Raw genomic sequence first — 22,022 nt, forward strand, 5'->3', positions numbered from 1 at the left:
ACCTTCTTGCCCTCCTCTACTAGAGCTCCAAACTCTTCCCTGGACTCCTGTGAGACCAACTCTTTGAATTTGGACACAGACACCCATGAATTATAGTCATAACGGCTCAGGAGTGCCTGTTGGTTGGCCACCCTGAGCTGTAAGCCTCCCCCCGAGTACACCTTGCGTCCAAACAAGTCTAGGCGCCTAGCATCCTTTGACTTAGGCGCAGGGGCCTGCTGGTCCTAGCGTTCCTTCTCGTTGACCGAAGCCACGACAAGGGAGCACGGTTTGGGGGTGGGGTGTAAAGGAACCTGTATTTCTGAGAGGGAACAAAGTACTTCCTTTCCACGCCTTTGGCCGTCGGTGGAATAGACTACCAGATTGTCTTGGCAGTGGCCTGTATAGTCCTTATGACGGGGAGGTCCATTCAGGACGATGTCTCCGCCAACAGAATGTCCACCACAGGGTCCTCTATCTCCACCATTTCCTCCACTTGGAGGTTCATATTGCGCCCCACTCTGCGGAGCAGTTCCTGGTGGGTGCAGAGGTCCATAGGGGGAGGACCCATAACTGTAGGACCATCCAGTGAGGACGAGGAAGATACCCCTGGGACTAAAGGATCCTGGGTGAGGTCCTCCTGTGGAGGGTCTGGCTGTTTAAGGTCCGTCATGTTAGCCAGGTGGGCCCCCAATGGTACTGGAGCAGTTACCTCAGCATCCCCCGTGGGGGCAAGACACGTGGCCTCCGGTACTCGAGGCTCCAAAGGGACGGAACGAGAGGTCCTTGAAGGAGCCCCTTGGGCTTGATGGTATGCCCAAGGGGTCCAAAAGGACCACTGTGGGGGTTCCTGGCCCGGGTCCTGGCTTTCTTCCAGCCACTGGTCTGCATCGCCCTCGCCCTGGTCCTGGGCATGGAAGCCACCTTGAGAGTGTGATGACGCAGAAGCGGAGCGGGACGGCCAAGGCGGTGCAGTATGGGAGGGTGCCGAGTCCCTAGGTGCCATGCGGTGCACCGGTGCCGAGGACCGGTGGCATAATGTGGAGCGGTACCGAGATGGCGAACGGTGCCTGCGGTCATAGCGGTACCGTGAGCCTGATCTAGAGCTCGATGTAGACCTCCGACGAGATTGGCCACGAGACCGGCTCCAGGACCAGTACTGGGAGCAGTGCTGAGAGTCAGATCGGTACAGGCCGTACCGTGATTCAGAACTCTGGGAGCTGGAGCGGCAGCGCGAGTGCGACCGGTGCTGAGAATGAGATCAGTGCTGGGACTGCGACCGGCGCCGAGATGGGTGCCAGGACCACAACCAGGATCCTGCTTCGCTGGGTGACGGCGGTCGCATCAGGGATGGCTTCCCTTTTGATCGGAGCGTCCGCACCGGTGGTGCCGGGGGCTGCTGAAAACCGGCTCCGTTAGCGTGATCAAGTCCTGCGCTGTTGAGAAGGTCTCCGGTGTAGAAGGCAGTCCTAGCTCAACCACAGTGTGCCCCAGGGAGCTCACAGGCGCTGGACTCGACGGCCCTTGCGGTGCTGGAGTCGACGGCGCCGGGGCCGCTAGTTGTCCCACGCACTCCGGCAACGGACGCGGCTCTGGCTGCGGTGCGGGAGGCGCCGGCGAGCTGGAAGCGGTCGTCACCTGTTTGGGATGTTTCTTCCTTTGACTCGGAGACAGGGATCGGCGCCATGGTGGTGGAGGCGCCATGGAGGTCTGGCGCGCATCTTTCGACGAGTCCAAACGTGGTGCCCGACCAGTCAGTGCCGCGGGGGCACTCCGCACCGACCATGACAGTGCCGGGTCCTGTGAAGTGGAAGGGACCGAGCTACGTGCCGCCTCCATGAGGAGCTGCTTCGGTCTAGAGCCCTGCTCCGTTCTGATGAGAACTCTTAACACGTACGAACAACAAATGCTAGGGAGAGTGGAGAACAGCTATCTGCGCTCCACAGTTCCAATGAGCGTCACGGGCGGTAAGAAGGAACTGGGGGGGCGCTGGGTCGGCAGGGGCATATATCCAGCACCATAAGTGCGCTACTCCAGGGGCGCCTCAGCCGACCCACCGAGTGTTGCTAGGGTAAAAATCTTCCGATGATCGTGCACGCTGCACGCACAAACCTAATTGGAATTGATATGAGCAAGCACTTGAAGAAGAACTAAAAGTAGTTTAGGGTCAATGCCCGCCCCACCCCAGAATCCTCTGCCAATTATTACATCCATGTTTCCCTTTTTAGACCCCCCACTCATTCAAGACCCACACCAGACAAACAGGGAGATCTGCCCATAGACAGACAGCAACAGAGACCAGAGAAAATGCTGCAAAGAGGAAACTGGGCAAACTAGGAAGGCTATTTGCCTTGCTCCCATAGCTGCAGTGATGCCAACCCCAACTGGTAAAAAATAATGATGGGCCTCAAACCAAATCTTGAGATTGGCATAAAAATCATGAGATTTTATAACTACCTGGCAGGGTGTTTTTATTCACTTCCTGCTATGGGGACTTATAAAAGTCACCTGGTTCAAGCTTTTCTCTGCAGTGAAGAGGGCGAGACGGGGAAGGATTTTCCCCTTGTGGAAATTAACTGAAAGAGCTACAGTAGCACATAGCGACTCCAGTCAAATTTCCCCATGCAGACAAGCCCTGATTGCTTTTTAATCAAACTCGCATGATTTTGAATCCCCACACACAAATAGTGTCAGCCTTGTGCCCAAAGCACAAAGGTTGCTACGAGTAACAATATGAAGGTTACTTTAAAAAATTGCAGCCGTGCTTCTTTGTACAGGCAGTGGCGGCCAGAGGCAGAGCTGGGCAGGAGTTTTATCGCCAGAAAATGCAGATTTATAGACAACAAAACTTTTCAAGGACAGATTGGTTTCAATGAAAGGTTTCTCAGGTCAAAATGAGACCCCCCCCACCAGTAACCCAGTGTTTTGGACACTCACCTCTGCTGTGGAAGACCCAGGTTCAAGGTCCTGCTCTGACTCACTCCAATGTAGAATGGGAACAAATTTGAAACCCTCCAATTCCTTAACAAAACACAATTGGTTTCCAGCCCGATCGCACTTGGAACCCCCTTGTGCAAGGGGCTGTACAGAAGGGCTCATCACTTACACTTTATTCCTGATAAACTGCCTTTCATTCAGAGGAATTAGCTGGCATCTCATTACCTGATCCCTGCAATAAGGAAGGTGTGCACATAGCCACATTTAGATGGAAGTATTCTGCTTCTGGCAATCCCCCCGCTGCTAGTGCACTACATTGCTGCACACCGGGGTCGGCCTGGCTGTTCACCTCCCCAGCCCCGGCCTCAGAAATGGCTAGATTATCGATTCAGACAGGACCACTGCGAGCGCCTCGTCTGACCTGCATAACACAGGCCACAGGACTTCCCTGAATCAACTCCTGTTGGAATTGGAGCAGATCGTTTAGAAAAACCTCTATCTCGATTTAAACAGCGTCAGTGATGAAGAATCCACCACAATGCTTGGTGAATTGTTCCAATGGCTAATTACACCCCAGTTAAAAATCTGCCCTTTTTTCCAGTCTGAATGTTCCTAGTTTCAGCTTCCAGCCACGGGCTCTCCTTAGACCTGTCTGCTTGAGGGACTAGCTCATTATCACAGTTATTCCCCTAGGTACTTCGAGACAGGGATCACGGCACCCCTTAACCTTCGCTTTAAGAAGCTCCTTGTGTCTCAGCATAAGGCAGGGTTCCCCCCAATTTAATCGTTCTCACGGCAACTCTCTGCCGCTCTCCAATTTTTCACCTTCCTTCTCGAATTGTGGGCACCACCTGGCCATGGCATTCCAGCAGCTATCGCCTCCCCACCAGACACAGAGATAAAATAACCTCTCCACTGCTGCCTGCGATGCCCGTTTATCCATCGACCAGACGCCACCTCCCCATTTAAGCGCAGACACTCATCCCTTTGGGCTTCCAACTCCAGGCGAGTTCAGGTACCACTAATGGCAGCTGCCACCACCCCTCCCCCCCGCCACATCTCTGAACTCCTTGGGCTTCCGGGGAGAGGAACAGCTCCTGGCTCATCACAGCAACAACAACTGTCCCCTGGAGCCGAACAGCCCACACGCCAGTCTGATTTTTTTTTTAAACAAAATTTTATTGATAATTATTTCAAATATGTTACAAAAAAGCACACTTAGGGTTACCATTCGTCCGGATTTACCGGACATGTCCTCCTTTTGTGTGCTAAAAATAGCGTCCGGGGGGAATTTGTAAAGCACTCACAATGTCCGGGATTTCCCCACGGCAGAGCAGAGCGAGCGGCTGGGAGGGCTGCAGGGAAGTCCCGGGCTGGACTCAGGAGCAGCTGTAGAGGAGCCGGATCCGCCCTGCATTCTGAGCCGGCAGCTCCCTTGCAGCCCAGTCCGGCAGCACTGTGCAGGGCCAGACCGGGTTTTGTTGTGCAGGGCCAGGGACCGGGTTTTGTTGTGCTGGGGAGCTCAGCCACGTGTCCGGCTCGGCTGCACAGAGCCCAACACTCTGTTCTGAGCAGCAGGGTAAGGGGGGGCAGGAGAAGGGACAGGGAGGTTCTGGAGGGGGCAGTCAAGAAACGGGGGGGGGGCTTTTGGAGGGGAGTGGAGAAAGTTTTGGGCAGTCAGGGTACAGGTAGGGGGTAGGGTCCTGGGGGGCAGTTGGGGGGGGGTCTTAGGAGGGGGCAGTTAGGGGACAAGGAACAGGGAGTCTTAGGTAGGGGGTGGGGTTCTGGAGGGCAGTTAGGAGCAGGGGTCCCAGGAGGGGGCAGTCAGGGGACAAGGAGCAGGGGGGGAGTGTTTGGGAGTTCTGGGGGGGAGCTGTCAGGGGGCAGGAGTGGGGAGAGGGATCGGAGCAGTCAGGGGACAGGGAGCAGAGGGGTTTAGATGGGTTGGGAGTTCTGGGGGGGCTGTCAGGGGGCAGGAGTGGGGAGAGGGATCGGAGCAGTCAGGGGACAGGGAGCAGAGGGGTTTAGATGGGTTGGGAGTTCTGGGGGGGCTGTCAGGGGGCAGGAGTGGGGAGATGGATCGGAGCAGTCAGGGGACAGGGAGCAGAGGGGTTTAGATGGGTTGGGAGTTCTGGGGGGGGCTGTCAGGGGGTGGGGAGTGGTTGGATGGGGCGAGGGAGTCCCAGGGGTCTGTCTGGGGGTGGGGGTGTGGATAAGGGTTGGGGCAGTCAGGGGACAAGAGGCAGGGAGGCTTAGATAGGGAGTGGAGTCCTGGGGGGCAGTTAGGGGCAGGGGTCCCAGGAGGGGGCAGTCAGGGGACAAGGAACGGGGGGAGGGTTGGGGGTTCTGGGGGGGTGGGAAGTGGGAGGGGCAGGGGCGGGGCTAGGGCGGGGCTCCTCCCGTCCTCTTTTTTTCTTGCTGAAATATGGTAACCCTAAGCACACTGTTAAAGAGGAAGTGGAGGCTGGGGGGGAGGGTTGTTTTCTGTTTTCCAGTGAAACAGGTTTTGTCGGAGGACACAGACGTCTTTCCCGGGGGGAGGAGGGGGCGGATCATATCCCCACCCTCTAGATGGGACTCTCAAGCTTCTTTGTGGGAAAGGGGGATTTTGGGGGGAGGGCTAGCCACAGGTCTCCCCCCTCCGCTCCTGACAGTGCTCATGTATTTATAAAATATATAATTTATCTATTAAACCAAAATCCAACCCCGCCCCCACCTGCACCGCGCGCCCCCTCCCGGGGGGCGCTGGCCCTAGAACTCAGCAAACTCCTTGGCGCACTTCTCAGTGACCGAGACCCGGATCTCCTCTTCCTCGTAGTCGTCGAAGTTACTTGTGTCACTGGGGCCTTCGCACTTTGGTATAAAAGGAGCTTCCACCTGCAAAGGAAGGGGAGGGGGACGAGGTGAGGGATCAACATTTGTATACCCACCCCCACTCCTGGGTCTGCTAGGGGCGCACGATCAGGCCCCAACTTTGTAACAAGGCAGGCAAGGATCAGCTACCCTCCCCCAAATCCAGCCAGAAACCCTCACACTTTGCAATCATGGAAGGGGGAGCCCATGACCTCACAGAATCAGGGCCCTCAGCACTCTTAAGGGATACAGGATCGGGCCCCTTAGCAACCAGGTGAGGGATGCAGAATCAGCGCCTCCTCAAGTCCCCTTTTATCTAGCCAGAACTCCCTCCTCTCACTTTGCAATCAGGGAAGGGCAGGGGGCCATGAGCCCCTTGGATCCCTGTAAGAGCTTTAATCAGGACCTTCAGCACTGCCCTCTCCCACCTGAGCTAGAAGAATAACGCCATTAGCTGGCAGCAGCAGTAGTAGGCTGTTATCCTCAGGGGGTGGGGACAGGACCATGCTTTTGACACCATGTTACAAACAGGTGACTGAGGGCTCCCTACTTTAAACCAATGCTGGGTGAGCATAATATCTCCCCCTAGTGGTGGGACCCAGCCACAACACCCTGCTACAGAGTCCCAGTAACCAATGTGCTCCTAGAGGCCTGGGCACTGATGATCCCAGGTTCAATTCCTGCTGATGAAGGCTGCATGCATGTGGAAGTTATCCAGGCTCTCCTCTGCCCGCCGCCCTCGCCCTCCTACCTTCCTCTGGTAGATGGCGATCCAGTCGGTGGTAGCAAACCACTTGTGGTTCTTGATGTCATTGACCCCGTTCTTGAGGTTGCCAAAGCGTTTGGTGAGGTCCACCTGCAGCAGGTTCCGGAGCAGGTCCTTCAGGTCCGAGCTGAAGTGAGACGGGAACCGGACCTGGGGTGGGGAGGAGAGACAGAGGTCTGGCTTTTACCTGCCCTGCCCTGCCCTCGTGGCTGGAGTCATAGATACACCTAATAATGTACAGCCCCTAGCACAGAGGGGTCCTGACCCATGACTGCGGCTTGTAGGCACTATTGTAATACACCTAATAATAAATAACAAGCCCTTTAAAAACACTCCAGGACAATGAGTGGATGAGAAGTGGGAGCGCTACTGAGGACTGACACAGGAGCTGAAATGGTTAATTAGCAGCCTCCCCCCAGCTCTTATTGAGCATTTTTCCTCCACAGATCTCAAAGCAGGGCTGCCGCATCACTATCCTCATTTTACATAAGGGGAAACTGAGGCACGGGGCGACGTGACTTGCCCACGGTCATTCAGCAGGCTGGTAGGAGAACCGGGAACAGAACCCAGGTCTGTTGAGTTCCCCACTAGGTTTAAAGCTGACCGTGTCCAACACGAGTTTTTCGAGCTCCTTGATGAGAAGGTGCTGGAGTGGGCAGTTGAATATTATGGGCTCTTGGTTACTATGGCGATGAGTGCTCTACCAGTGTCTGGAGATGACTGATGTGTTTAAGGAATGTTTAGTCTTGCAACAAAAGAGGGCAACAAAAATGATTAGGGGGCTGGAGCACATGACTTATGAGGAGAGGCTGAGGGAACTGGGATTGTTTAGTCTGCAGAAGAGAAGAATAAGGGGGGATTTGATAGCTGCTTTCAACTACCTGAAAGGGGGTTCCAAAGAGGATCTAGACTGTTCTCAGTGGTACCTGATGACAGAACAAGGAGTAATGGTCTCAAGTTGCAGTGGGGGAGGTTTAGGTTGGATTTCGGAAAATCTTTTTCACTAGGAGGGTGGCGAAGCACTGGAATGGGTTACCTAGGGAGGTGGTGGAATGTCCTTCCTTAGAGGTTTTTAAGGTCAGGTTTGAGAAAGCCCTGGCCGGGATGATTTAGTTGGGAATTGGTCCTGCTTTGAGCAGGGAGTTGGACTAGATGACCTCCTGAGGTCCCTTCCAACCCTGATATTCTATGATTTTATGAACGTAACAGGGTTGTGGAGGGTTTTGCAACTCACAACAGTGTATAAGAAAACCAAAGACACCTGTTCCAGGAGTCCACATGAGAGTTACAGGGAGCACAATGATGGTGGGGTGGGGGATGGAGTCCATGTGTTGGAGAACAGGGGTACATGGCAAGGGAGGGTCTATCTGTTGGGGTGCAGGGGGAATGGGGTTCATAACAAGAAGGATGCCCACATGTTGGGGATTGGGGGAGCACAGGAGGGCATGAGCATGTTGGGGGCGCAGCGTGTGAGCATCTCTCTGATCATTCGCGGAGACTTGGCTCTCCGCTTTAGCTGGCAAAACACCCCCCCCCAAAAAATCACACAAGTGTCCCCTCCCCCAGCCCAAATACCTTGCCAGAGACGAAAAGAATGGGGGGTAACCAGCTGCCATCTCGTAGATGAGGACGCCGAGGGCCCACCAGTCCACAGCCTTGTTATAACCCTGCCCAGGGAAAGCAGGCCAGGGTCACGCACCGAACGTTTGGGGGGCGGGAGGAACCACCTGGTGACCAGGGATCAGCTAGAGATCAGGAAGCAGACAGGCCCTCCCCAGCTCACCTTTCTGAGGATGATCTCAGGGGCAAGGTATTCCGGGGTCCCACACAGAGTCCAGGTTCGGCCTTTCACCCGCTTGGCAAAACCAAAATCCGTCACCTGGAGCCAAAACACACAGAGGGGAGAAGCTGGATCAGCCTGGAGGCTGTGACAGCAGGAGGGGAAGGGGAGGGAGCAGATGATTGATGTATTCTGGCCGTGTTATATTTCTGGGGGTGTCTTGGCTTTGGGAAGGGGATGGCAGCAGAGAGAGACTTGGGCAGGGAGGAGTTCACTGCAGGAGCTAGGAGCCAGCGCTGGGATGGGGAAGGGAATTTGGGGCGGGGGGTGGGGGGGCAGCCTCACCTCGACATAGCCCTGCTGGTCTATCAGGAGATTCTCTGGCTTCAGGTCTCGGTAGATGACATCCAGCGAGTGCAGATACTCAAAGGTCAGGACGATCTGAGCAGCGTAGAACCGGGCGTGAGGTTCACTGCAATGAGGTGGGAGAAGAACGTGGGCATCCCGGGCCAGATCCGCCCCCTCTCAGCCAGCCCAGCACCGTCGGCCCCCTGCCACCCCCACCTTCCTTATAGATCCCTGACTCCATCTACCCTGGCAACCCCAGGCAAGATGCCCCAACGCTTATAGGTTTCGTGGCCCCATCCAGTGGCGTAGACAGGTGGAGGGAACAGAGGGAGCAAAAAAAAACCACTGCGGTGCTTTTACTCACCCGGCGGCTCTCCAGGTCTTTGGCGGCAGGCCAGTCACTCGCTCCGGCTGTTTTCGGCGGCACTGAAGGTCCCACAGCCGAAGACCCAGAGTGCCGCCGAGTGAGTAAAATAAAAGCGCCGCAGCGGGTGGCACCTTTTTTTTTTTATCGCTCCCCCGGGTGAGTACAAAGGCGCCAGGAAATTGACAAGGCGCCACTTGTGCTCAGTGCAGGAGCAGCCGCTGCCCCCGCTCCACCGCTAGCTACGCTACTGGTCCCATCTGCCCTAGCCAGACCACTAGCCCTAGCACACACATCCCACCCATCATTGCTAGACCCCTGACTCCATCCAGCCTGGCAACCCAGGGCAAGCCCCTCAGACCAGCATCTCCCCCCTAGCCCCAACACACACACCCATGGACCCCCAGCTCCATCCAGCCTGGCACCATCTAGCCCTGGCATCCCTGCCACTGACTGTGGCTAATGCTGGCAGAAGACCTCAGCAGCCCTCCCCATGGGGAATCCCTTCCTGACCAGCCCAGCTGGGGATCAGGTCACGCCCTCCAGCATGAGGATCAAAGTCAGCATCGCTGCAGACGTTGCTAGTGGATAAAAGGTCTAGTTCTCTACTGAACTAAATCCCAAATTCACAGCTGTGGAAACTGAGGCACAGAGTGATTCTCCCCCCTTCCCACAAGGAGTGAATGGCGGAGGCAGGAATAGGACCCAGGAGTCCCAACTCCCAGTCCCTCTGCTCTAAGTGCTAGATCCCACTGTCCTCCCTGAGCCAGGAAGACAACCCAGGAGTCTAACCGCCACGCAGCTCTAACCAGTAGAGACACTGTCCCCAACATCGGCTCCCATGGCAACGCTTACCTGAACCTCCCGATCCGCCGTAGGTGGGAGAACATCTCCCCGCCCGGGATGTATTCCATCACCATATACAAATTGGAGTTATCCTAGAAGGAAATGTAGCAGCAACGGAGTGCAAGGGGGCCCCCCGTCAGCGCCTGCGACACCAGGATGAATCTGCTCCCCACACCCCTGTTCCTTTATTAGCCCCATCCCTTTCAGGGCGCTAACCCACACGTCTCCAAGGAACCTGATGCACTGGCCGGGCTTCCACATAGCACCCAATGCAGTGCACCCGCTGTCTGGTCCCAGGCACACACCTGCAGTGGGAGTTGCTGCACAGGCGCGGCTGGGGAACAGACTCACTAATGAGAGGGCGCGAGCTTTATTTGCTTGGAGTATTTAGTGCTAGAGCCCTAGAAAATTCAACCGCTCCCCACACCTCTGGTCTAGGGGCAGGGATGGGTAGGCCCAAGAGGGATTTCCCAGCTGTGACGCCTACGATCAAAGGGGAAACCCAATCTGCCGCCAGGTCGGACACCCCAAAGGAGCAGAAGCAGGAAGTGAAACTTCTCAAAAGCAGAGTGTGAAATTGACCAGGCTGGCTTCATCCTCCTCTGCGGTTGCAAAGTCAAAGAGCAGCCTCCGAAGTAACTCCACTGAGCCCTACAAAGCCATTCCGCTAGTGAGACCTTACCCGGCTTGGTGGTGAGAACATGAGCATGAAGCACCAGCGCATGCACCAGCGGAGACCACTGCCCCTGCCCTCGAGCCCAGGGTGAATTTCCAGCTAGCCCTGGATAGAGGGTCCAGGTGGGGCATGGGCTGAGCACCCCATGCTGTACGCTCGGAGGCCTTTTTCTGCAGCCAGATTAGGAGAGCAGGAGCCAAGAAGCAGAAAGTCACATTCTCACATTCCATCTAAATTATATCAGAACAATGGAATACCGGGCTGGTAAGAAGGCTCCTGTCCTCACAAGTGCCCAGCATCACCAGGCAAAGAAACAGATCTTAGGATGCTCAAAGGAATCACTTAGCAGCAGTGTGGCTGTGAAATCCCTACGTCTTGATTGTTTCCCCTTGCTGGCCCCCATTTCTCTATTGTTTATCTGTCGGCTTCTTTGATTGTTTCTGGTACATAACTAATTTTGCCAGGTGTACATCAGCGAAGGTGGTGGTATACGACTGGGTAAAGAATTGTTTCACACTACGATAGGATTGGTGAGAGAATTATTTTGTAACACTTCAGTAAAACGATTGGTTAAGGTAGAGCTAAGCAGGACTCAAGTTTCACTATATAAACTGGGTTCAAAAGGAAGTTCTGGGGAACCAACTCCAGGACACAGCCCAGCATCAGCGCTGCCAGACCTCAACACCCTGCCAATGACACCATGCAGAACCTGGAGTCCCAGGACGAGCTGATCCTGACTGGCCAGCAGGGAAAGTTCATCTGCTTACTGGGAGTGATGGGCATTGTATGAGTAGCGTGTGTATTCTGTTCTGGTAACTGTGACGAAGTGGGGGTTTTCTTGGTTTTTTCAATGGTTTGCATGCAGAGGGGGTGGGACACAGTTTCCCTGGGTGTTACTGGTTTAACAAGGTGATGGGAGAGGGAGTTTGTTGTTACAGAGGATCGGGGATGGAACTTGGCATGCCCAGCTGGGAAGCTGGAGGGCTCTGGGCTGGAGAGGGAGAGCAAGCGGAGCCAACCTGGATGCAGGCGAGACTTGGATGTGCTGTGCCGAGGGAGGGCAGGCCCGAGGGCTCTGAGAGTTTCCTGTACTGTGTTCAGATGCTCAATAAAGCCTCCTGTTTAACGCTGGCTGAGTGGCTCCGGTCTAGAGAACAAGGTTGCATTATTCTCTCTGGGAGTGGAGGTCCTGGGGGTCCAGAGCAAGTGGACTCCCTGAGGGGGCCCACGGCGAGAGACAGGTGTGCTAAGGCGCAGAGAGGTGCAGTTCCAGGAGGTGGAGGGGCTTAACCCCCGAGACAAAGTGGACCCCTGAGAAGGGCTGTCACACTGAAGGAGGTTCCCACCAGGGACTGCACGGGACCAAGAGTGGGCACGAACTGTGAGTCTGTGACAGTAACTGTTAATAAACAGAGGTTAAGGATATTTCTGTGCGAGGCTCTTTCACTGGGAAAAGACCCTGCAAACCCGCAGAATGTGAGGTGACGCCCTGAGCCCATGAAGGGTGAGGCTAGGTGCCTAAATTAAGAGGGTTACGCCTTGAGCCCCAGGAGCAGGGTAAAGGTGGGTGCCCTAGCGCGGAAGGGGAATGAAGCCTGAACCCTGCTGTCTCTAAGTGGACGAAGGGAGCTCAGCCTTGGCAGTTCAGCCCATCCTTGGTCTCCCTGCTCAGGCAGTTCTGGTCTGCGTGACATGGGCCTTCCTGACCCTCTACCAACTAAACAGGCCCCAACACCCTAGTGGTACCTTGATGGGGCCCAGTCAGCACGTACCAGGCCAGACTCCTAGCTCAGCGGGGTAAATCCAGAGCAGTCACATTGATTTCAACAAAGTTCTCCCACATTTACACCTGCGGATTCAGCTGCGAGGGATTTATTTTACGCTGTCGTAGGAGAATCGATTGGCTCAGCGAGACAGACTGTGTAGCAGAAGCCGCTGGCCCCACTGCTACTGTGTCACCCGAGAGCTACGCAGCCCAGCCCCAGGCAGCCGGCACGGAGCAGGGGTGACATTTCCATTGTAGCAGCTTCTGCGGACAAGGGGCCAGAAATCAAAACTATTTACCCCTAGAACGATGAGGGGCCTCAAGAAAACGACTCTGCCAGCACTGCCTGTCACTAACACGCCCATCACCCTGGCCTCCGGGCTCCCACAGGGGCTGCGATTTATCCTGCAGCCTCCTCTGAGCTGACGACTCTTCGTCGCTACAACCCACTAACCTCAGGCTGACAGACAGGAGACAGGTCTCCCTTCAGAGCCAGCCCCTCTTTAATCAGGCCGGCCACAGGGGGGGCTGTGGAGCTCAAAGGCACAACTATCTTTGCTCTCCCCCCTACACACAGGGTGTAGCTCACAGGCCTCAAACTCCAGGTTTAGAGAAGAGGGTCCAAGCCCCAACGCTGGGGCCTGAATTTTAGCTTTCAGAGAAACTCCCATCAGGAGGAAACGATCCCACGAGATGGTTTCAAAGTCTCTACAAAGCCAAATGCGCATGAAGTTAGGACTTCCTCTGAGACTCCCCCGCAAGCCAGACCTCATGCCCGAGGGCAGCACAAGGGAGCTGGAAACTGAAACTGACTAGGAACAAAAGCAAAATTGACTGGGGGGGAGTATCACTGTTCAAAACCTGGAGTCAAAAGCAGAACAGAAAAGACTGAAAAAGTGGAATGATCCAAACTGATTTTTCTTAGCTCCAAACCTGATCCCAGACGTCACGCCAGGAACGTTTGTTCTCAAGATACAAGAGACGCTGACTGTGCCCTTCCACCCCTTCAGCACAGCTTTGGTTTTAAATAGGAAACGAATCAAGGGGATTGTGGGAGTCGGGGGGGAGATACAGACCAGGGCCGGGCTGGCAAGTCAAGGACACCTACTTTGAAAGAATACTCCAGTTTGACGAGTAATGGAAAGTTGACGGCCTGGAGTATCCGTTTTTCATTGAGGGTATGCTCAATTTGTTTGAGCTTCACTACCTGGGAGAGAAAAGGAAATAGCAACATCAGATCTTCCTCTGTTGGCGCAGCACCCCCTGCGCCTCCCATGCACTCCCCTCTCCTGCATCCCCACGCAGGGTTCAGCTCCAAATCCCTCCCTCGAACTGGGGATTCCACGGCCCCAGGCCAGATCTCCGCGGCAGCCCCTGGCATCTCACCTTCTGTTTATCCAGGATCTTCATGGCATAGTGATTCCCGGTCTCTTTGTGTTTCACCAGCATCACCCTCCCAAATGAGCCTGTGCCCAGGGTCTTGATTCGATCAAACTGATCCAAACTGGCCGTGTTCTGGAAGGGGGAAAACAAACCTGATAGGGTGCCAGACTGGTCCTGGGGGCATCAGGAAGGAACCTGCCTGGGACAGTGGGATCTGCATTGCAAGACTGGAGTCTTGACCATGAGGGGGTCAAAGCCCCCCACTGCCTGCAGCACAGCACCCCCTAGCACCGCACTGGGGTTGTTCTTGAGAACATTGATATGAAGAATTGGCCCTGTCAACACTGGTTCTCCACTTGTGAGGTAATCCGTGCTCTTCATGTGTCATTATATAATGCCTGCATCTGTAACTTTCACTCCATGCATCTGAAGAAGTGAAGTTTTTTTATCCACGAAAGCTTATGCCCAAATAAACCTGTTAGTCTTTAAGGTGCCACCGGACTCCTTGTTGGTTTTGTGGATACAGACTAACACAGCTACCCCCTGATAATTGATATGAAGAAGTAGATGTCACATTTCACCACCAGAGGGCGACAAAGGTAATCACTACATTTTGAATGAGACACAGACAAAGGATTCCCTGCTCCTTGGGCACAACCAAAATATAGTTCCAGACAGGCGACCCGCCCAGCTCCATTCAGTGGGGGTTGGTGGCTTAGAGGCGGGGGAGATGATGGGAATCAGGACTCCTGGGTTCTAGCCCTTGGTCTGTGAGGAGAGGGAGTGAAGTGTAGTGGTCAGACGGCAGGATACTAGGAGTCAAAAGATCGCTTCCTAGTTCCGCCACCAACTTCCTATACCCTTGACCAAGTCCCTTTCCCCTCTGGGCCTCAGTTTCCCCATCTGTGCCATAGCATTAATGACACAGGGTGTGCGGGAGGACTAGCAAAGTGACAGTGCTGCAGAGGGACCAGCAGCTCTCCCTCAGGAATTATCCAGAACCACCCCAAGCGGGATTTCCAGTGGGGAGAGACAGCAAATGGAGGCCTTTTGAACAGGATCCCTGTTAGCTAGGGTTACCATATTTTGTGCCTCCAAATGGAGGACACTCCACCGGCCCCGGCCCCGCCCCAGCCCCGCCCACACCCCCGCCCCAACTCCGCCCCCTCCCCAAAGTCTCCGCCCCCTCCCCTGCTTCCCGCGAACATTTAATTCGCGGGAAGCCTGAAGCAGGTAAGGGGGGGGATGGGGGGAGGAGGTGCGGCCCACGCTGGCCCCCCCTGCGGCAACAGCCTGGGGTGCCAGCCCCGGCCGACCACCCCCGGCCCGCCCAGCACTGCCTGCCGGCCCCCGGCGCACCCCCGGCCCCGCGACCCCGGACCGGCTCCCGGACCGCCCCCGCCTCAGCGCATCCCGGGGCTCCCGGCCCGGCGCACACCCGCGGCTCCGCGACCGCGGACCGGCCCCCCGGCCCGGCGCACCCCCGCGGCCCCGGCCCCGCGCACCCCCGCGGCTCCCCGGCCCCGGACCGGCTCCGCGGCCCGGCGCACCCCCCGGCCCCGCGGCCCCGGACCGGCCCCCCGGACCGGCGCACCCCCGCGGCTCCGCGGCCCGGCGCACCCGCGGCCCCGGCCCGGCCCCCCGGCCCGGCGCACCCCCGCGGCTCCCGGCCCGGCGCGGCTCCGCGGACCCCCCAGCGGCCCGGCCCGGCCCGGCGCACCCCGCGGCCCCGGACCGGCGCACCCCCCGGCCCCGGCCCGGCTCACCCCCGCGGCTCCGCGGACCCCCCAGCGGCCCGGCCCGGCGCACCCCGCGGCCCCGGACCGGCTCACTCCCGCGGCTCCGCGGACCCCCCAGCGGCCCGGCCCGGCGCACCCCCCGGCCCCGGCCCGGCTCACTCCCGCGGCTCCGCGGACCCCCCAGCGGCCCGGCCCGGCGCACCCCCCGGCCCCGCGGCCCCGGACCGGCTCCCGGACCGGCGCACCCCCCGGCCCCGGACCGGCCCCCCGGACCGGCGCACCCCCGCGGCCCGGCGCACCCGCGGCCCCGGACCGGCCCCCCGGACCGGCGCACCCCCGCGGCTCCCGGCCCGGCGCACCCCTGCGGCTCCGCGGACTCCCCAGCGGCCCGGCCCGGCGCACCCCCCAGCGGCCCGGCACCGCGCCCCCTGCTCCCCGCCGGGCCCCGCGCCCAGCCCGGCCCGGCACTGCGACCCCGGCCCGGCCCCGCACCAGCCCCGGCCGAGCCCTCCCTCCCTCCCGATTTTCCCGGACATGCCCGGCTTTTGGGGATTTCCCCCCGGACGGGGATTTGAGCCCCCAAAAGCCGGACATGTCCGGGAAAATCCGGACGTATGGTAACCCTACTGTTAGCACAACCCCCCTGGGAGCCAATCTGGTGCTATGCTGGACGACCACGCTGGAGCCTTGGGAGGAGAATGGGGGAGGGGGAGACAGGCTGGATCAGGAAGAGACCCACATGGTTAGTGTTCCCCTCCCCCAGCAGATAGGAGTTGAACCTCCATTATTCTTGGCCCTCCAATTACCAGACAGCAGATTGGGGATTGGGGTGGGGGGGAAGAAGAGCACTGAGTCCCGCCCCCCAGGAGCAAAAATAACCCCAGACCCTCAGCGGAGGCAGTGTGGCAAAGTGGCTCAGTGATGGGGAAAGAGATCCAGGGGGTGATTGCAGAGTAATCAGCCAAGGGCTGCAGAGGCCTTGATTGGGGGGTGGGCGTGGCAGGGAGAAGGTGATCTGGGCTGGGGGCACAGTACCTGGGCGGGGTTCTCCCATTTCTTGAGGAAGTCTTCTTTGGCTTTGGCTAGGAACTCCTTCCCTGTAAGGGAAACAGAAAGGGAGCAGCGTGAAGAGCCAGGAGGGGTGGGGCACCCAGCCTGGTGGACAGAGCTCCCCTTTCAGCCCCCCCACCCCCCTGCTCAGCGAAGAGGCATGCAGTCACAAAAGGGGGCAGGGATTTTAAGCATATCAGCGGGATGGCAGTGCCTGATTGGCCACAAAGGGCGGCTCAGCTGGGGATTGGCTAGAGAGAGGTCCACACAGCGGCGCTCCTGCAACACCCCCACCCCCGGGCCTGTCCCTGGACACACTGAACAGCCCCGTCAGGGAGGGCTAATGCAGCTCCCAGCACCTACCAAAGGGGCGCACTTGTGCCTCAAACCCCCTGCCCCCGCTGAACATGGCAGTCGGGGGTGCCTGTTCCACGCCCCGCAACACACAACTTGCACCCCACAAGGAGACACTCGTACAACCCTCCAGTCAAATGACGTTAAGAAGCGTGGATCATGTTGCCCTAATGGGAGGATACGGGATCTACTACTGCTGCCAGCAAAGGGGGTGAAGGGGGAGGAGATTCGCCCTTAGCTCAAAGGGCAGAGGTGTAGCCTTCTCTCAACCATGCAGGCAGCACGCACCAATGACACCAACAGCCCACAGGGGGTACTCCAAACACACACACACACACACACACACACACACACACACAAAAGCCGTGAAAGTCGCAAATTCCAGTTGGGCTTTGCCCACAAAGGTGTTAAAACGACCAGCCGCAGCCTCCACAGCAGCACCCGGGGAACAGCAAGTGCCCGGCTCTCCGGCATCCAGCCAGGTGATCCTTCCTTCGCCAGCCGGGCTCCCTGTCCTTGCTGCCAGATCCCAGAACCACGGGAGGAGGGATGGGGATTGGAGGAATCTGCAGCATCTGGAGGGATATTTAGCACCGAGAGCCCCTTGTATCTTCGCTGCCTCCCGCTGCTCCCGACAGGGACAAGTCCCACAGCTCTTAATAGATTTAGCCCACGGATTTGAATGCCTGCAGCAGGGAGGCCAAGCACAGAGCAGCAGCAGGGGGTGGCTTTGAACCCAGAGCTTACCCCGACCCCCACCATCACAGGCAAGTCTCCCCCACACCGGAGGTGTATAAAGTTAATTTCCTCCCCCAGGGATCACTGGTGCTCAGACGCCAGGGAGGGGACAAGCTAAAAGCCTAGATCCAGATCTGGGTGCTGCAGTTCTTGGGGTCACGGATGCACAACCCAGGAGTCAACTCCCTGCCGCCCCACTCTCACCACTACAACCCACTCCCGTCCCAGAGCTGGGGAGAGAACCGCAGGGCCCTAGCTCCCAGCCCCCCACTAAATAGCAACACTTCTGTGGAAACCCCGGCACCATGGTGCTCCAGTCCGGTCCCTGCCTTAAAGAAAGGGCTGAGAAATAGGCCAGGCAAGGGCCTGAAATGCACCAGCGAAGCAGGACAACATGCTACAGATGTGACTGATCCACTGCTGGAGGGAAGGAGACCAAGATTATGGTGATTCCCCTGATCCCATAGGATGGGGCAGGGCAGCCCTGAAAGGGTTCTAGGGATCAGCTATTTGCTGGCTAACTACCCCCGCCCACACCCCCTTCACCCTCTCGTCCCCACACCCCATCACCCGTGGAGCCCCACAGAGGGGAGCTGAATTCACATCTGCTTCCCCCAGCTGCACGCAGGAGCCGCGGCTCAGTCTGTCTGACCGACTTTCACTTCGTCTCCTACTCTCTCCGGATTATTTATAGAAACAGGCTTGGCTCACCAGCCACAGTCTCCCGCCATCAAGTCCAGCCCCGGGTGGGTGGGAGGGAGGGGGATCCTTGCATGGACACAGGACAGATAAGATGATTTCCTGCACAATCCTGGCCATACCTTACAGAACTAAGTTTAAGTAGCTTAGGAGTTCATTGCATTACAAAGGCAGGCGGTTATGTATTATTGTGGGACTGTATGTGACGTCTACAACGGAAACCTAGGGAAGCGTTATGGGCTTTGAGGGACCATCTGAAACTATTGGGCCTTTTAAAGTTAAGTACGTTTCCCAGGAAATCTCTAGGGGGAGGGATATGCAAATGTAACGCCTCTGTTTATGCAAAACCTCAGCCGCTGGAAGCTGCTCCCCCAGGAGAAACCCACTGCCTGTGAGTTACCTGATTGGAAGCAGGGTGATCTCTGGAAAGCTTATTAGCAGGTGTGTAGGTTCTCTGCTGGGTTTTAAGAGGGTTTCCCTGCAATGCTTTTACCTTAAGAATCCATGTGCTTGCTAACAGCTGTGTGGTACCTTATACCCGTGGGAGACTGGGCTGTTTGTAGCCTCGGAGGAAGGAGGGCAAAGCAGGCCGGCTGAGGGGGTCTGAATTGCTGGGGAACTCACAGTGTAGGCAGGGAGCTGTGCATCCTGGAAATCCTCCGGGCAGGGAGGAGAGAGACGCAGGTATCCGCCCAAGAGAGGTGATGACTGGGAGCCAGAAGCCTAAAGTGGTTTCCCTGGCTGGACCATGAGTGGCAAATACAGGGGCAGTTGCCCTGACCTGCGACACCCCTCCCCCACTGTACTTCCCTGGCAGCATCCACACCAGATCAATGCCTTGGGAGGGGAGATCAGCCATTCTGCCTTCTTCTGGAGGTCGTGGAAGACTTGTGAGTCTCTGCTAATCAATTACATGAACTGGGGGCAGCCCCAGACAGCAATGGAGGAATCTTCTCTGCACCACCAGCCTCTAATTCACTTGGCCCAACACCAATAATTTGTTCCCTTTTTTGGCCTGTCTCATCTTAGAGTCCCATTCTTTCGCTTCAAGGCCTGGACCCAGGGCCCCTAGAGCCGAAAGCTCTGGGATGGGGATTGTGGCTGACAGCCCCACTCCTCCAGTCCCATGGCACTTTCTACAACCCAGGTGAAGCTCGTCTGTGAGAGAGACAGAAATTCTTTGGGGACCCGTCCAAGACGGTGGAACTGCCTGGCGCAGGATCTAATGATCATCTTGAACTTCCCCATCTCCTGCTCCTAGCGCTATGTGCCCTCTTCTGACCAGCCTTCTCCACTAGAACACAGCCCAGCACAGGCATATAAAAACAGACCCTGCCCTGCCACCACGGGGTACGAGTGAGGGAAGTGACCCATATCCTATGGGGCAGAACAGGGCCCGGGGCGGGGGAATATCCAGCACCCCCTAGAGGGGATAGGCCCGGAGTCCTCATATGTGTCCCATTCCCCATCCCGCCAGGACCTTCGCCCCCAGCCCGGCTCACCTCCGGCCTCCATCTTGCTGGCCCAGCCTATGGCCTCCTCTGCGCTCGGCCTACGGCTCCTCGGCAGGGCCAATCCACCCGGGCCCTGTGCCTGGCACTGCAGGGGGCAAGAGAGGCACTCGCTCTCAGCCAGGGTGGGGGCCACCCAGGATCTGAGCCCTCTGGGATTCCATAGACGGGCGTGGGCAGGCCAGGGGAGCCAATGGGGGGTGGGGGTAAGGGCTTAGCCCCATGAGGGCTGGAGGTCCAAGGACAGGGGATCTGCCCCTGCATAGGGCTGCGAGGGCAACAGATTTAAAGCACAGGAAAATCAGAGCGATACGAGGGGGCAAGCAGTCACCACTTCGAAGCCACACATACCTCACGGGCTGCAGTTCGGGGCAGGGGCAGCATGTGGGGTCAAAAAATCCTTTCCCCTCCCCTCCAGACGGTGTGTTTGTGTTTGTCGTACCGATGGACGGGCCATTGCTGTCAGAGAGACGGCAGCAGCAATCTCACGTGATGCGGGTTTGCCAGAGGGCGATCGCTGCTCTCTGCCTCAGGAAGATCCGTGCCAGGCTGGCATTCTTCCCCTGCCTTTCAACCAAACTCCCTCCAAGAACCGAGCGTTTCACCCAAGCCGGCCGATTTCTCTCGCTAGCATCCACCTACCCCTCATGTTTTATTTAACCAGATATTTCGCGTCATAGAGGGAGCCTGGTGCAATGGTTAGAGCGCTAGCCTGGGACTTGGGAGATCCTGGCTCAATTCCCTGCTCTGCCCCAGACTAACCTTGGGCAAGACACTTAGTCTGTGCACCAATTTCTCCATGCTACAGAAGGGGATGATAGCACTTCCTTGCCTCACCAGGAGAGTTGGAGGATAAATATCTTACCAGTTGTGAGGCTCTCGGATACTATAATAACCGGAGCCAGATAAGGACCTTAGATAGAAATCTAACGCACTTCCTTATTGCCCAGACATTTGTATCCCCTCATTTCTTCTCCCTATCCATCAACGAGCCTTAATGCACCTCTGCTACGGACCTATTTTACTCCTGAGGTCTGCAAAAGCCCCGTTTTCCCTTAACCCTTTTTGGGATTTTCTGCTCCGGCTGCCTCTCCAGAGATCTCCTCCACCTTTCCTCGTCACTCAAGAGTCAGAGTTGAACCCTGGCGTGATTCTATTCTGCCTCCCTGAAATACCCACCACAATTCAACTGGGATTCCTTCATCTTCACTTCCTGTCCTAAATTCCTAGGCCCACTCCCTCCCATCCCCTGTTACAGGGGACCCAGGTCAGCAGCTCACAGCGTGGAAGTGAGAGGGTGCAGGGGGAAGGTGCAGTGCAAGCAAAAGGGAGGTGTCGCCGGTTTGATCCCTCCCGGGACTCACTCAGGCATGTCCCGAGAGGTCAGAGGCCCTGGTGGCTCAGTTTGCCCAATGCCAGCAACCGCCTCAAGGCTCACACGGACCCTGATTCATCCCAGCAGAGCCAGAGTAGGGTGGGTAGCTGTTTCCATACTAATCCTGCACCACACCCAGGGGGCAGATTGTCCAATTGCCACCCCAGGCAGAGCGACTCCCAGCTCAGCTGCACCCTCAGGCAGCCAAAGGGGAGGAGACAAGCACCCACTGCCCTTGCCCTGTTGCTCAATGCAAGCATCTTTGATCTATGCCCAATATGGCCCAGTTTGCCCAGCTGAAAGCAACTGCTCCAAGATGGGGAGAGCCCATAGCCGGAGCTGGAGCTATGCTGGGAAGCAGGGTGACCCCAGAAAACTCGCCCAGCCCAGTCACGCCCAGCGGTCAGGGGTCAGGGGAGGGGGTAGAGCGGAGGGGGGGCCTCAGGAAGGGGAGGGGGGGCCACAATCCAGACACCAGGGCCCCGCCTGAGTGTGGGCCTGGCGCCATGGAGCCACTGGTGCCATGGTAAACCCGGTACTGCCTGGGTGGGGCAGAGATCCAAGCAGGGGAGGGGGGTCCATTGGGAGGGGCCCAGGGAGGGGTTGTGCTGGGTTGAGGGGAGATCTTCTGGGGGGAGGGGGTGGAAGGAGGGGACCACTGGGGACAGGTGGGGGTGAGGAATCATGGGAGGGGCGAGAGAGTAATTGGACTGTGCCTGGGGTGGGGGACAGTATTGGGGGTGGTTCTGGGTTGGGGTGCAGGGTCCAGACTGGGTAACTCCCCCCATTGCCAACAGAGGGGCACTAGCAGCGCTGGGTGGGGACAGGACAGGGCTAGAAGGGGGCTGCAAGTTGGGAT

General features: G+C 57.4%; 1 pseudogene; it reads right to left on the reverse strand.

The window, feature by feature from the left end:
- Positions 1–5,345: 5,345 nt before the first annotated feature.
- On the reverse strand, positions 5,346–19,894 carry LOC101942732 (cAMP-dependent protein kinase catalytic subunit alpha-like; annotated as a pseudogene).
- Between the last annotated feature and the right edge of the window lie 2,128 nt (positions 19,895–22,022).

Source organism: Chrysemys picta, chromosome 22 (assembly GCF_011386835.1).
Source record: "Chrysemys picta bellii isolate R12L10 chromosome 22, ASM1138683v2, whole genome shotgun sequence".
Lineage (NCBI taxonomy): Eukaryota > Metazoa > Chordata > Testudines > Emydidae > Chrysemys > Chrysemys picta.